Raw genomic sequence first — 17,129 nt, forward strand, 5'->3', positions numbered from 1 at the left:
CCCCCCCCCTCACGGAGCTCCAGGTGAGGAGCATTGTGGTGACGCTGCGGGGGGCGGGGCAAATGGCCCTCCTCTCCCCGAGAGTCTTTCTTAAAGTTCCAGAACTTGCCCTTTCTTCCCCTGGCTTGTGTTCTGGGTCTAAACCAAAGAGCTCCCTTGGGCGGCAGCAGCAGCAGCAGCCGCCCTGTCTGCGGGGCCCCCGCCTTCCCTCTCTCCCTCCGCCTCTCCTCCTGAGCTGAGCGTCCCCCTGCCATTGATTCCTCTCGCCCTTCCTTGGCGGAGGCAGGTGGACGGGCTGCGCTGGGCTGGGCTGGGCTGGGTTGGTTGGCTGGCTGGCTGCCGGCGGGAGCCTCTGCGCAGCCAATCGGGTGGCGGCGCCGTGGAGCAGCTGGCGCGTTGGGCCGGCGCGCCTTTCGCTCCTCGCTGTTCCCCTGCGAAGCGGCCGAGCGCCGGGCGGCTGTTGCACAGGGGCGCCGGGCTATGGGTGCGCTGCTGCCGAGCCACCATCTTCCTCTGCCCGGGGAAGTGCGCCGCCGCCGCCCACTTGGCCAGACCCAGGCGAGCCCGGTAAGTGCGGAGCTGCTTCGCAGCCACGAGCGGGGAGGCAGCCGCAGCAGCCTCCTCTTCGGCGCCGCCTCCTCTCGCTGCGCCCGTGCAGGATGCCAACTTGGGAGCAGGAGGGCGCGGGCTCCCCTCCTCGACCTGTTAGTTTCCCGGCCGCCTTTTCTTTAGGATCGCGAAGGGATCGGGCGGGGCAAGCCCTTGGACCTCCGGAGGCTGCAGTCCGGGTCTCGCTTACCTGCGCGTAGGCTCCATTGAACTCGGCAGGACTTACTTCGGAGTAGGCAGGCAGATAGAATCGCGCTATTCGTCTGCATGCTAATAACTGCGAGGAGGGTTGCGCTCCCCGTACTGCTGACTTTTTTGGGGGGGTGGTTGTGGTGGTATATCATTGCTTTCATTTCTTTTGCTTTGTTTTCAGCGCGCGTCCTCGGAATATTCAGGGAAGGTGTAAAATCTATATTGCCTTTGTAGTGAACTGTCCGTGCACAATTGATCCAAAGGGCTGCCCTCTCGGGAGTGATCCAGCGAGCTCCCAGGACCGTTCATTTTCGCTTTCTGACTCTCTTTTGGGGGGGGGGGGCGGCCGTCAATCTGCATTGCGATTGTTCAGATCTGCAGCCCCCAATACAGGAAAGAAGTTTGCGGGCGTCTGCGGAAGGGAACGTGATAGCAGCTGATCCCTACATGAGATCATGTAGTCTGTTCCGTAGTGTTCACTTTGGCGAGGAAAAAACGACAGCGAACGGGAGTTGCAAAGGAGTCGCTGTAGCATCAGCTGTAGCTGACAGCGCGGTCCTTAGGTATGTTTTGGCCAGAAGCAGTTCCTAGAGTCCAATGGCACGGAACTGCTCAGTATACCAGCGCAAGATTGCAACAGAGCAATCCGAGGTATTAATTGGAAACCAAGCCCTCCTTTAATTCAGTGGGATTTAACTCTTAGCAGACAGACATAGGATTTGGTTGCGCACCTTTTGGCCAGGGTGTTTGAAGGGCTTTGATCCCAAACACGCTTGCTAGGCAGTAAATCACCGCTGAACTCCGTGAGGCTTATTCTTGGGTAACGCGATTAGGTTTGGTGTGAATGTGCCTTTAAAGTGAAACTGCTTAGTTCAGTCATTCTGTCTCCCTATCTTAATTTCAAGCATGTCGCTGTATAAAAGGAGTTTCAGTATCTTGGGAATTCTAAACACACTCGCCTAAAAACACACACAACCCCATCAACTATCTTCCTACCGCTTCAAGTACATTCATTTTCCTTGTAACACTTTTCTAGAGATCTTAAGAATGGGATCAGTTGCTTATCATTTCCTTGGAACAGATAGTCTCTTATCAACGTGGTTAAAATGCCTTGCAGGTTTGTTCCTTAGTATGTGTCTTGGTTGTATTTCATGGGGGGGGGGAGAGGAGAGATGTATTTAATTGGGAAAGTGATAGATGCTGTCATGGCATTTCTGAATGCATGCTATATTTTTTGATACTGTGTATGATTAAAATTTTCGGGGGGGGGGGAATCCAAGTAGTTTCCCCCTCCCTCCTTCCTTTAAGTGTGCCTCAATATTTTCACTGTGTTTTATTAACCATGCCTGGTACAAGGCGTATGGTAAAACGTTTCCTGGTGTGTGTGTGTGTTTCCAGGCAGTTGCTGAATGTCAAGATGATGAATTTATGTTTCAGATGTAGTGTCAAGGATAGCACAGGTTTGTTGGGTAACTAGAAGGCAGCTAATCTTCAGGGACATCCCTTTTGTGCTTTCTGGTACGTGAATCTAATAGCTGCTTTAAGGTTGTTCCATGGAAGAGGGGGGTAGGAAACTTTTTCCCTTTCTAATAAAGGCAAAGCCTTTTATTAAGACTGCAAGCTCTTCATTGTGAATGTGATTAATTTTTTCATGTGTAGCAAGAAATATATAGTCTTGGGAAGAAAAAAACCCTCTGCATAAATTGAAGATTTCTCTCCTTTTTTCAAAAGTAGCTATCACATTATTCTTATTGAGCTGTCATTTTTTAAATATATTTTTCATACTATGCTACACTTCTCTCTCCCAGTAAAATACACTAACCCCTGAAGTTGTTTCCTGCACATTAAACCTGCATCATAACCCTTTTTATTTGTCTTCTGCTTTCTTTGAAAGACTGAAATTGACCCTTTGAGTCAATGGATTTCACTGTTCTTCTTACCTGCATAACCTTTTGGTTTGGGTCAGCTATTGAAAAGCCATTACTCTTGGGGTCGATCAGGTCATCTTCACATTTCAGTTTCTTCCCCCAGTGTTCTGATAAATGCACCAAGGTCAAGCCATGTAGAAATTTGTTCTTTGATAAAGAGCAATTGGCAGCAATAGGTTTTTGATTCCAAGTCTCCCCCCCTTTATACTTCAAAACTCCAGGAGTAATCTTGCCCTTGCTGTAGGATCATTCTCTAATTGTGTAGACGCTATTTGAAAAAGTTGGATGTTCCTAAAAATAATAAAATCAATTTACACAATTAAGAATACGGTCATCTTGTAGTCACTATGCTTAGCTGAACTCTGTGAGGCTTACTTCTGAGTGGACATCTATAGAATTGCACTGCAAAGATGAAACCAGCACACACATGAGTCTTCCTCTAATATTAATAGATTTTAATATCAAAGTATTCATGAAGTACCGTGGTAATTAATAGTATAGCATTCAGTTAGCCTGTGGTGTGCTTCTGCTGGTGTCAGGAAAGTGAGTTCATTTTACATATGAATTCTGCACACCCAACCAAAGTTACTTAGAAGACACTTTCAACTGGAGTGATTGAGGTATGCTTCCATATAAATGTGTTTAGGATTGTGCTAAATGAGATGTTTTATAGAAATTGCTGGTAAAGTGGGAGAAAGGCAGTCATACCACACTGATTTCAACCTATATGAGAAACTACTGAATATTACTAAATCTCAGAAACCTCCAGTCATCTGTTAAACAGGATGCCAATATTTCTGCTTTAAAAATAGTTTGGGCTCACTTTTTAAAATATGTGGTGCTTTGTTCAAGTTAGCGTCACTTGTGCAAGTCAGTTGTGTTGTGGTCACTTCTTAATTGATTAGTCTGTACACACTCAGCAGGACATTTTGTGTGTGACTTGTGTATAGGAGACTTTATATGGAATGCAGATAACATTCAGGATGCTGAACTTTCTCTCCTGCCTGTTTTTGAATTCCACCTGTCCCCATTAAAAAGAGGGGGGAAATAAACTCTCCTTATGGGAAATATGCCATATATTTGCCCAGAAGAAGTGTGTCAGGTGGTGTGAAGACTGTAATGTCCACATCTGAATGATAGTGGGAGAGGTAATCGACCAGCTGAAGAACTGGTTTGCAACGCACAAGTTCTTAGGACAGGTTGTTACATGTCTTCAAGCCTGGCTGCTATTTTTATTTATTTATTTAGAAAATTTATACCGTGCCCTTGAGTAAAAACTCTCAGAGCAGCTCCCAATCAATAAAGTATAATAGATTGATCAGAAACAGGGAGGCTTTGGAGCTGACACTGTGCTCTACTTGATTGCAGTTTCTCTTTTATCCTTGATACCGAAGGATGTGCAAGACGTAAGAAAATCTACATTAGGAAGTTATAATATGAGCATCTATGTAATTTTGTTTCAGAGTTTGCATTGTAATACTCTCAGTGTGCAACAAAGTACTCCGACAATGCCATCCTATATATACATGTCAGCCCAGAAGTAGGTAAGCAAGTAAAGGATTGCAGAAGTACATAAGTGTGTATAAACATCGCAGTATGACTGCAAACTTTGACAAATGGGTCTTCCTAAGTGGAACTGTGCTGATAATTCAAGAATACCTTTTCGAAGTACCTTAAGATTGTAGACTCAGGCTGCAATGTTGCTTGTAGGCTGATTAAAATCCCTATCGGGGCTGCTAGGATTTAAGAGGCTTAGTTGTGCACAGGATTGCAACCTCAGTTTGTATTTTTGGCATATCATTTTAGTGCTCATCTTTCACATAGAGGACTAGACAGATGCTAGCTGCTGTGCTCCATATGTATGCATTATGGTAGGCTGTTGACTTGTGCCCTAGGGTCATGTTCCTTCCTACTTCATTACTTCTGTTTGAGCAAGGACATTCAAACAAGCTCTGTGTCTTGTAGCTATTGTTTCCAAGAAGTTATATGGCTTGTTTTTTTAATTCTGGCTTCTGAGCTGCATTTCTTTTTCCAATAGGCTGCCTCGATCATTGTGAAGCATATTTTTTGCGTTGGCAACTGCAGCTTATACGAAATGCTGTGTTATGCTATATGAAATCTGGAAACTTCCCCCCTAGATTTCTTGATCAACGTGCTACTTTGTATGAGGCATATGTAGGAATCCTTTACTTACGTTGTTTTTCAAGGACTGTCTGGGCTTCTTATTGCCTAATTTTTTGGGCTATCCCACCCTGTCCTAAAGGATAAGGGTAGTTTACGAAGTATTGTATGATACGGAACAACCCATGCTCCTTAAGGGTTCTCAGAAACTGACAGAATTTTAGAAAGTGCAAAATAAATATTAGACTAATGTTTAGCTTGTGATGTGAAGGTGGGTGAGTATTGGAGGTATCGGCAACAGCAGATGTAATAATGATATCTCCCTTTAGAGCACAGGTGGGAAGCTCTTGAGATTCTTCTTGGCCATACTCTTGTTCCCCAGACCAGAGGGTGTTTGCCTGGTTGGAATGTGCCCTTGAACTTTGATGATGCCCCTTCCTTGTCTGGATGGAGGATAGGGTGGGCTGGGTGAGTGTGTGTAGAAACCTGCCTCCTGTTCAAAAGTAAAATTTACAATCATTGCTGCACCCACTCTGGCCCCACCTAGCACTGACATGTCCAGGAGTGAATGTGGCCTTCAGTCTGAAAAAGGTTCACCTCCCCTGCACTAAAGTAGGGGTAGGGAATATAGCTTCCCCATGAACCAGCCCGTGTTACATAATAACTGTGGGTGGAGATAAGCCATTTCAGCTTCCTTTTCCTTCTTTGCATGCTACTTAAACATAGCCAGGATTTGTTTTCCTTCTCTGCATGGCAGATTGCAGCCATAGCTTCTCATCCTGTGACAAGGTTGTGGGCCAGGCATGCCGCACGCCTCAGGGATTTGTGCATAGGCAACCCAGGCCGTATGATGAGACTTAGATATGCCTCTGATCTTCTGCAAGAAATATACAGTATATATGAATTAGTATGCATGTATTCCATTGCATGTGATTGCAAATATTCAAGCACTCACACTTCTCCTTCAGGAGCAACTGCATATCCTAGTGTCTGGATGTATTTACTGTTTACATAGCACTTCCTTAGGCATTCATATTTGCATATCTTCTCTATTTCCACATTTGAGGATTCTCATCTTCACACTTCTTAGTGAGGTCTATTGAAAGATGCAAACAAGAATGGCAATCAACTGCAATAACTATAGTGAGAAAACTTGGGTAGCTCTTTCAGAACAAGGGTAAACTGGGAAAAAGGAAGGGCATGTGTGGGAAAGAGTTTTATAAATGCTTTGTAACTGGCAGATGTTCTGAGAAGTGGTGAGAGACGAGTTTCCCGGTTGATATCCAACAGACCAGTAGCATAATTAGTTGGATAACCTGAGAAATTATTCTAAGAATGAGGTCATGAAATCTTCTGGGTAATTATTTTCAGCTAAGTGGCCTCCAACATTGTTGCCATCTGGTTTTCTAAGGAAAAATTATTTAAATGGGTTAGTTCAGTAGTATCAAAACAGTCTTATGTTGCTGTGTATTTCAATATATACTATAGTATTCATATACCCCCTGCTACTGTTGTCTAGGGTTGCCATATTTCAAAAAGTAAAAAACAGGAACCCTGAAAGTTGTTCAGGTTTTTTTAAGGAAGACCCCAAAATTGTATTGCATTAGAGTCCAGGTGGTACTTAGGATGGATAAGTTTTTTATATATTGCTTTATTGATAGTTACATCAGTGCCCAATATAAATAATTGTATTTATGGATTTTTAATTGCATTTCCCATTTAATATATTACACATCACCTAGAGGCATTGGTACAGGTGACACACAAATGAGTAATATTAATTCAGGCAGCATCAGGTCTGAATTTTGGAGGGAAGTGGGGTTGTTGTGCAAGACCTCCCCATTCACTATATTTGTGCAACCCACATTTCTGGTATATGATGGAAACTCACTGGGCCAGTTTCAGTCTGTCTGCCTAACCTACCTTACTGGGTCGTTGTTAAAATGAAATTGGGAGAGAGTGCAGGGAGAACCATGTTCTCCACCTTGAGATCCTGGGGGTGAGTGGGGGAAGGAGAGTATATATGTAATAATAATAAATAATAATAAAAACCTGGCAGAGAAAGATAATCAGATCACATTAATAAACTATTTAGTTTTTGCGAGCCAAACATGGCCCCTTTCTGTTGAATGGTTTGTACCAAAAGGGTCCAAACAGGCTGCTTAGACAGGTAGAGAAAAGGGGGGAGGCTCTTTTGTAGGTCAGCAGCTGTAAGGGAAATGGGTCCAGCAAGAAAGCAGGAGCTGCTTTTAAGAGAGTTAACAAAAACCACATGTGTGAAGGGAGGCTTGGGAAAGATGATTGGAAGTATGGTATGTGAACAAAGACTGAGATGCATGAGTGACAAAGGAAAAGGTGCTGGCCACCCTGAACAGAAATGATATGTGACAAGAAAGAGTTCTGCTGAATGAAAATAGAAGTTGTGGGAGGCAGGAGAGGCGGTGGGGGTGGGGTGGAACCAAGAGGCAAGGTAATATCAAACTGATTGGGACAGTGAATGCATGAACGAGGAGGGTGGAAGAAAAGGCACAGAAAAAGACATGGTATTAAGTGATGTTGAAGCAGAATGAGCGTGGGGGGTGGGGAGGGAGAGACGAGTGTGTATGCCAATCAGATCATGACTTGAATAGGAGATAAGGAGAAAGAGAGAGGAAAGGAGCGTGAATTTGCAAGGCAGGTGTGGAAGGAAATGGCATGGCAGACAGTTTGGCTTTTGCGATGGGAGGATTCCTATAAACAGGGCTGTCTTAAGCATAAGTGGTGCCGGGGTGCAAAGATCTGCCCGGTGCCCCCCCAGGTTGCTCAGTCCCAGGCACGCAGGAGGGTGGAGCCGGCTGGCCACCTCAGCATCTCAGTGGCTCGGTCGTCCCCGAACTCACAGTGCAGAGCCGCCCATAGCAGAAGAGCCTGCTGCAGCGCTCCAACCAACGGGCGGGCTCTTCCCTGGACTCAACTCTTGGGCCCCAGACTCTCGGCCTGGCGCCCCTGAGAGCCTGGTGCCTGGGTGCCCTGCACCCCTAGCGCCTATGGGTTAGATGGCCCTGTAGGCTGAAGAGTTTGGGGGCTCTGTTTCAGTACAGAATTTCATTAGGAGCTAGTTTGCTGCATGCATAAGACTCAGCACAGCTTGTCAGTGTGTGACTTGCAAGTAACAGTAGGAATCCTTCCTACACAGCAGTTGTGCCCCTGGAGTGATTTGGAATGCACTTTCCCGCCCGCCCCCAGGGAAAAATAATGGGGGCAGTGACTTTTGGCAAATGAAAAAGTCACTGGATGCACCCAATTCTTTTGTATTCAAACCTTTAACATGAGTAAGGCAGCTTAATCAAGAGCACATGCAGAAAAGTTACAAAGTAGTAGAAACATTTATTATGATACAACGTTAGCGGGGCTATGGCATGAGCTGCCAGTTTGGAACAGAAAGAAAGATTCTGAATATGAACACATTCATGTAAATGTGCTGCCTCTTTTCTAGATCACTGAGGAGCACATGGAGCCCCAGCAAAAACCCCCATTCACTTTGTGCAGAACCGCCTCTATTCATCTGAATGGGCTGACCTTTTGTGGATGTGGGAACCCCTTTTATGCCAACCTGATTTCCTATATCTGCAAACAACTACAGGTTTGGTGCAGATATGGCAGGTGGAAGTGAGGATAAGCTGGATAGCAGAAACCAGAAAGTCTCTGACCCATACTTGGTGCTTCCCTAATGTTACAGACTTTGCTTCAACTTCTTTGCTTTACTAAAATAACAGAATAAAGCTAGCCACGATTTCTTGGGTAAATAAAGCACTGTCGGAGAAAAGCTCTACCTTCAAGAGGCTGGAAGTATCCTCCAGTGGTTGCTTCACAATATTTCTTGTTGCTTTGGGAAAACTCTGCATGTTCAGAAACACAAGTGGCAGTGCAAGAGAGAAGGACTGGTAGGTTACAGAATATGTGTTTGTTTCTGGGTGCAAGCAGCCACTTCTGTGCCAAGGAGATTTATATGAGAATTGGTGTGATTGTGATTGGTCTTCATTTTTTTTTTTAAAATAAGGACATGTTCTTTTTCTGTTTCCTGCTAAACTTGCAATGTAAAAGCAGAGTGGCCCCCTTGAGGTGAATTTCCTGAAGTCAGAAATACAGCTCTCATGGGAATAATTTTAAAACAGCAAATGATTTAATGTTTTGATGGCGAATCATAAAGAAGTAATCCCTGATGTGAGGATATCTGCCTATACGGGCACAAGTCATAACAGGACTGTTTCTACACAGTCAGAGGTGAACTGACAGACTGAGGCAGTTTGTAATCTGTGGCTAATGAAGGCTACCTACTGAGTCTCCCTGGAGGATGCAGAACTTTGTTAACCCATTTGACAGATTTGCATGTAACCTCATATATATATATATATTTATTAAAAACCCACATTAAACGTTTAATGTATGAAATGGTTGGATTAAATATTTCTAATTATCTCCTGCAAATGCCTTCCACTGATAGGCAAACATGTAATTCTTCCACTGGACACCATTTCCGCTCAAGATGCCTTTATTAATCATTAAAAAAGATTTAGCTACTTGTGCATCTCTATACTTGTGCATCTGCTCTGACACTGAGCTGTTCTCAATAGGTCGAACTTAATAAATGTAGCAAGTGAATTATACCAAGTGCTTGCTGAGCACTGGTATGAATTTTATTCCTCCAGAGTCTTGTCATTTGAATGCATTATAGTACTAACATACACATGTTTCAAGTGTTTTTCTTCTGAGCTAAATATGAACTATAGTTGTGCTCGCATTACTTTTATGTTATCTTGACCCTGTTGGAATGTGAGAAGTGCAAGGCCACACTCGGGGGGGGGGGGAGGAGGGGATCCTCACTACCCACAATGCACATCTTATTTAGAGAATGAAAGTCCAGCAAGACTACAGCAGAGAGTCTTTCCTTTGCAACCACTTCATACTAGGAAAGGGAGCATGAGTGAAGGGCCTTGGGTTATCCGATGGATTAAAACAAGCCCTTTGGAAAGTACCAAAGCGTTGAAATCTGGGACCTAAGGCAAGAAGGGTTTATTATGTACTAATCCACAACATCTTCAAACACAGCATTGTCTGACATATTAGCTTACCAAGAATCCAGATCAGTGTTGCTCACGAAAAAGAAGAAAAGTGCATGCTTCAGCCAGAATGGCCGCTGGACAGGGATGGGGTGCAGGGAGTTGTAGTCCAGAAACAAAAAGTAAGGAAGAACCAGGCAGGAAGAACCAGATGCACAAATAAAGATGGGGGGGGGGGCTCCTGGTGGACTAGTCCATCTAGGGGTGGACTACAAGTGTAACACGAGTCAACAGTGTGATCCTTGGAGGTTTTTAAGTAGAGGTTGGATGCCCATCTGTCATGGATGCTTTAGCTAAGATTCCTGCATTGCAGAGGGTTGGACTAGATGACTCTTGGATCCCTTTCCAACTCTATGGTTTTATGATTTGAAGGGTCACAGGTTCCGCATCCCAGATAGGTTCCCCATCCCTATTCCTGAAAGCTGCTTCAAGTTTTCTGCATCTTGGTACTGTGACTCTATGATTAGTGTTTCTCATTTCTTATTCTCCATGGAAATGCTACATGGAGTAACACTGAGAGTATTGGAAGTGTTGTAGACATAATCGAGATTGTGTGTACCTTTAGATTGGACTATAAAGCCCCCTGTGTTTAGCTTTGACATGCGTTGATTTGATCTTTAGGGTGGCAACCTGGCAAAAAGCAATACAGAATCTGTCTGGCAGCTGTTCACCTGTTTGATCCCTGAAGTCAATTGAGTGCTGCACTTTCTTTCTCAGCTAAATGCCTTTCTGGACTAGGGCAACTATAATGAGACACCCATTGTGGAAGGTACTACACAGGATTTTCTCTAAACATAGGAGTCATTCTTCCTCAACTAGATTAAACGACGACATCACAGATTCATTCTGATTTTTAATTATCTGTTGTTGTTGTGGAAGGATGGAGAAAAAGTATTTTCAAAAAAATATTTGATAGAGGAATGCTTTTAATGAAATGGGGTTTTTTTGCGGGGGATAGAGTGGGTTATTCCCTCTAAAAGATACATGATTAATAGCACCAACACTGCCTTCTGGATCACCTTGCAAGAGGTTTCCTTCATCAATCTGGCAAGTGGATTGTATAGCAGTTTGCACCCTAATTAAACTCCCCAGTTGGGAATGTGCTGTTTAACAGATTACCTGTAGTTAAAGTGCAGTCACTGGAGATGTAGTTAACATGTCAATGTTTAATACCGAGTTCCAAACATCAATTTTTTAAAGGGGAAAAAACAAAAACAAAGAAAGCAGGCTCATTGCAACATAACAAATGCTTCCTTAAAATTAAATACCTAAGTTACAGTGAGTCCTGTCTATTTACTCAGAAGTAAGCCCCACTAAAAAAAAGAAAAAAGAAAAAGAAGTAAGCCCCACTGAGCATATTGAGGTTTACTTCCAGGTAAGCATGCACCGGATTGCAGCTTCAGTAGTATAATAACAGCAATGTTAGGCATCTTATAAGTCCTCCTGTGATTTCGATGCTCTAATGATATCACCAATAATGCCTTAGGTTTATCCAGGGCAGAAATTCAGGTGATTGTCTCCACTTGGAACCCAGGAATAATGTTAAGTATTTGATTATTTCAGAGTGGCTTCTACCCAAGATAAATGCCACTAATTGCAGTTGCTGGGTTGGTTGGATGATCAGGAAGGTACTGAGAGAGTTGTTTTCCTCCTGCCCCCCTCACCACTAAGGGTAATAAGCAATTCCAATCCATTCTTTGCTACCAAATGTAATACACTCCTTAAATGAGGACTTAATGGTGTGGAAACAGAAGGCTTTTTGAACTTTAGATAACTATAACCACAGGCAGTAGCTAATAATGCAGTGGTTATTGCCACACTGAAGTCAAGTTATTCTACAACATAAAAAAATTGCTGATCACTGAGTCTTGGTTTTGGGGTAAAGCAAAGGCAGGTCTATTTTTGAGCTGGTCCAAGTAGTGATCATGTTGGGATCTGCAAATGTAGGCTACTAGAGATACCATTATCTATAGCATGGGTAGGCAAACTAAGGTCCAGGGGCCGGATTCCGCCCAATTGCCTTCTAAATCCGACCTGCAGATGGGAATCAGTGTGTTTTTACATGAGTAGAATGTGTGCTTTTATTTAAAATGCATCTCTGGGTTATTTGTGGGGCATAGGAATTCATTCATTCCCCCTCCAAATATAGTCTGGCCCCCCACAAGGTCTGAGGGACAGTGGACCGGCCCCCTGCTAAAAAAGTTTGCTGACCCCTGATCTATAGTCTAACCTATGGCCTCCAACATTCTTCAGATGAAAACTGGGACATTCTGTTCTACATTGGTACCACTGCTTTAAAGTAATAGGCATCCCCTTTGCCCCCAATTCTCTCCTCTGTCTCCTTCTCCAGCATCCTCCCCCCCCCCCTCCAGCATGCTGTGAGCAGGGAGGAGACGGGTGTGTGGTTACCCCTGGTACTTCCATCTGCATGCCAAAGGGAAAGAGAGGGGTCCCCCCCCTTCTTCCCACACTGCTACAAGACAGCAAAAGGGAGCTGGAGCGCTCAAATGATAGGAGGTTGTGGAGGCGAAACATCCCTCCTTGTTAATGTTACAGCTCATCCTAGAGCATCAAAATATTCCGCACAATTTATTTTGTTGCAATAAATTAATTTTGTTGCAATAAATCTGTTTCTATTCTTGAAACCCAGGATTTGTGCATTAGATGTGTACGGGGCCTAAATAATGTATGTATGTGTGTATGTATGTGTAATTCATACATTCATTCTACATATATTGCTCCTCCTCTTATTTTACTCTCATGGTGCAAGCCTGGATGTTTAACTCCTTGGAAGTAACCCCTGCAGAGTGCTAAGGATTTTGCTCACAGGAAAATGGGAGATGTGTATAGGATCGCACCTTCAGTTGTGACATACTTTTTGAATGTGTGGTGTGTACAGTAGATTGTAAATTCCTGCAGGCAGGGACCTAATTATCCCAGTGCCGCTCTGTGTATATATACCCAGCAACAAAATAACCATAGCAATAATAATAGTGTATTAATGTGAGAGAGTTATTTCTCCCACTGGTATTGGAAAACAGGATACCTCCGCGTATATTTTTCAGGCTGAAGCCCTGTACTTTATACATTTACCTGGGAGTAAGTATCAATGAACTTAATGGCTTTTGCTTATGAATAGGCACATGTAAGGCTCGCATTGCATTTTGACCTGATCAGGTCAGCGCACACGGAGTTGCGGTCCTGTTCTGTGGGTCACAGTCTGATAACCCGATTCAGTGCATACTTACTCAGGTGTAAATCCCATTATGTTTAGGAGTACTTACCTTCATGACGTGTATGTGGAAGATTGCATCCTGGTGCCTCAGAAGTAAGTCCACTTGATCCCATGTCCGTGTTTGGGTGCAATAGGACCCTCCACACAATTACTCTGAATAAGATTTCATTGAGCTTGGTGGGAGTAATTACTTCACCTCCCTAGCCCTGCATAATAATAATAATAATAATAATAATAATAATAATTTATTATTTGTACCCCGCTCATCTGGCTGGGTTTCCCCAGCCACTCTGGGCAGCTTCCATAGAAACCAAAAATACACTAAAATATCACAGATTAAAAACTTCCCTGAACAGGGCTGCCTTAAGATGTCTTCTGAATGTCAGGTAGTTATTTATCGCTTTGACATCTGATGGGAGGGCGTTCCACAGGGCGGGTGCCACTACCGAGAAGGCCCTCTGCCTGGTTCCCTGTAGCTTTGCTTCTCGCAATGAGGGAACCGCCAGAAGGCCCTCGGCGCTGGACCTCAGTGTCCGGGCAGAACGATGGGGGTGGAGACGCTCCTGCAGGTATACTGGGCCGAGGCCGTTTAGGGATTTAAAGGTCAACACCAGCACTTTGAATTGTGCTCGGAAACGTACTGGGAGCCAATGTAGGTCTTTCAAGACCGGTGTTATGTGGTCTTGGCGGCCGCCTCCAGTCACCAGTCTAGCTGCTGCATTCTGGATTAGTTGTAGTTTCCAAGTCACCTTCAAAGGTAGCCCCACGTAGAGTGCATTGCAGTAGTCCAAGCAGGAGATAACTAGAGCATGCACCACGAATAACATTACTCTTATACATGCCTGCTCATAAGTAAGCTCTGCCTCGTTCAGTGGAATTTATTCTCAGGTAAAGGCATGGGATGAAGGGAGTCAATACAGCTCCTTGCCAAGGGAGCCTCGGTATGCCTCTGCATGTGGGTAAAGGTAAAGGTGAAGGGACACTGGACCATTAGGTCCAGTTGTGACCGACTCTGGGATTGCAGCGCTCATCTTGCTTTATTGGCCGAGGGAGCCGGCGTACAGCTCATGTGGCCAGCATGACTAAGCCGCTTTTGGCGAACCAGAGCAGCACACGGAAACGCCGTTTACCTTCCCGCCAGAGTGGTACCTATTTATCTACTTGCACTTTGACATGCTTCCAAACTGCTAGGTGGGCAGGGGCAGGGACCGAGCAACGGGAGCTCACCCCGTCGCGGGGATTCGAACCACCGACCTTCTGATCGGCAAGTCCTAGGCTCTGTGGTTTAACCCACAGCGCCACCAAAGCAGAGAATGAGAATGTGGGTGGATCCCTGGGAGGGACAGAGTCCATTGAACAAAGGCTGCCTGCCTTGCCGGGTGAAAGGACTGAAGGAGGCGGTGAGACGCACAGGCATAACTGGGCAACCACCCTTCCTTCCCTGGCTGAAAGGGAGCCCCATGTGGAAGAACCTCAATGGGCAGAGTTCTCTGCTGCCTTCCAGCCAACACTGGCAATGAAACCAAAAAGCAAGCCCTGAGGAAGAACTTGTGATGGATGCCAAAGGTCTGGCTTCTGGAAGGAGATGTGAGGGTTTTGACAGGGTCCACTTGCCTTCTTCCCAAAGCCTGGTAAGCGCTAACTAGGTTTTGGGCAGGAGCCCTCATGTCTCCTTCCAGTGTCTCCCTTGCCGCCTTAGGAACTGCTTCTGTGGCACCTGTCCGTTGGCCAAGGGAATTTGGGATTCTGAATGGCCAAGTGAGAAGCTGTGATAAGGGTTTTCATGACTGTCTCGGCATTTTCGAGGCAGTTGGAGGGTATGCTAACGTAGATGTCAGGGTTGATGAGCAGCACAGACATGTATCCCTCATGACCTCTTATTTTTATTAGATAATCTTCATTTTATTGATGCCTCAGATGTTCACAAAAAGCTTGGAATTATGATGCATATTTCCTTGATCCATGTCAATTACTTAGCATCTCTTACTTTTCTAGTAGAGATGTTAATTTCCTACATATTCTTTGATCAAAAAGAAGAAAGTTGACCTTTTGTGTTGACATTGGTTGGAGCTGCCTTTGTTCTATGTATGATTACGATAGCTATAATCCTTGAATGTTATGCCTTTCTGTTTGTAGAAGTGATCTGGTTCTCCAGTGTTGTTAACTTGGCCTTGGTTGTAATTACATCTATTGTCTATTGTCTATAATTATATCTATTGTCTGATATTTTTCAACTGGGTGCCTTGAGGAGGCTGTTTGAGTTTCTGCATCAGTGTTGCGAAAAAACACATCTGATGATGTCATGCATATAAATTGCAAAATGACACATTGCCTGTTACTTAATGTTAGAAAGCATTGTTTAGCTTTTTACTTATTGTTTTAAGAACAGATGAGTGCATGTTCTGAAGACAGAATGCATTCACCCTTCAGTAAACTTAGCAAACGGAAACATACGCTAGCTGGAGAGAGTTTATTTTGGCTTTGAGCCTATGCGAATAGTGCCATCATATAGTTCAGACAATAGGGTGGAATCTAGACACATATTAAAAATGCTGTGAAAATGTTTTTTAAAAAGTTTTGAAAAATATTGAATTTGGCATAGCTCACCATCACCATCTAGCGTCACATTTGTATAATGCACTCTACCATACACTTAAAACATTTTATTTTCAGATGTATAGCTGAGTCCCCAGTGTCACGGGACTTAGTTGTATCTGGGTGGAGTCAGGTGTGCCATGGTGTGTTTGTCTTTCTTGTTTTAAGAGACAGTAAAATTATTGTTTGCTTCCTGACTGGCCTGCCCTCTAAGCCTTCTGTGGCAGGATTCGGTCATACTGTATACAGATGAATAAATTAGATGCTTAGTATTTCAAGCTTTACCTGGATTAAACATTTTTTTATGTACTGGAAACCTATCTACTCCTGCGGCCACCATGTTTCACATGGAAGGAGGCTTGAGTACATTTATCAGTGCTTGCAACTGGAAAAGAGAGATTTGATTCTCTAACTGCTAATTGAAACCCAGCCTTTTAGATCAACTTTTAATTGGCAAAAATAGACCTGCAAGCACATGCAGATCTTGCCCCCCTCGGTTTGGAATGCTGTTTTTACAATTCAAACGGAAGCCTGGTTACTTGGCAACTACATAAGCTCTTATAATGAAGCCCAGAAGTTATAAAACAGATTACTATAAATGAATAGTTCATGTACATATTTTTTCACAAGTTAATTGAGATTATGTTTAGGAGCCTTCACTAGGTGCTAATTCAGATGCATCTCCTCCTCCTTGAAAGAAAAGAAAGAAATGATAGAATGGCAGGAAGACTTTTGAGAAGTCAAATGATTATCTTAAATAAAATGTTAAAGAAGATGCATAGGATGCTAAAGAGTAATAATTTAAGTGTATTTAAAGGGTGTTCCAAGTCATGAGATGTTTTGAATGGTACCTACTTGCTGGGGAGAGTGTGGCTTTCTTCCTGTATACAGAACACTGGAGCCTTTTTTGTAATATTCTTGCAACTATACAAGTTGCAAGCATTAAACCCTAGCACAAGCATTCAACCCTAGAAGACATCAGGTTGACCCCACACCAAAGCACAAGAAATAGGCCCTGTACCCTCAAACTGTTAACCCACAGTTTTCTATGCCTTTGTCTCACTTTGAGCCAAAATTGCTGTTATGAAGTCACAGGCAAATATAAAGAGTTTCATCAGCCTCACCCTTTAACTGTGTGTCTGTGTGTGAGAGAGACCGGTCCAATTATTCTTTCATTCAAACACTGAGAGAGTGTCAATGATATCCCAGGCATTAGCTCCCATCAGAAGATTATTATGTACTATTAACGAAAGAACAACCAGTCAGAAGCTGCAAGTGGGACATGCAACAAAGGGAGTGCTCCAGTTCAGAATACTCAGTACCATTTCCCATCTCTCTCAGCTTTCCTTT

At 43.8% G+C, this 17,129-nt stretch overlaps 1 protein-coding gene across 1 annotated transcript in view; it reads left to right on the forward strand.

Moving 5' to 3' along the window:
* The first annotated feature begins 366 nt into the window (after window positions 1–366).
* THSD7B (thrombospondin type 1 domain containing 7B) overlaps window positions 367–17,129 on the forward strand; it is a 356,836-nt gene continuing 340,073 nt past the window's right edge. Inside the window, exon 1 of the mRNA XM_028744996.2 lies at window positions 367–567. The gene's annotated coding sequence lies outside the window, so the exon portion shown is untranslated. The remainder of the gene's footprint in view (window positions 568–17,129) is intronic.

Source organism: Podarcis muralis, chromosome 1 (genome assembly GCF_964188315.1).
Source record: "Podarcis muralis chromosome 1, rPodMur119.hap1.1, whole genome shotgun sequence".
In the NCBI taxonomy this organism is placed as follows: Eukaryota; Metazoa; Chordata; class Lepidosauria; order Squamata; family Lacertidae; genus Podarcis; species Podarcis muralis.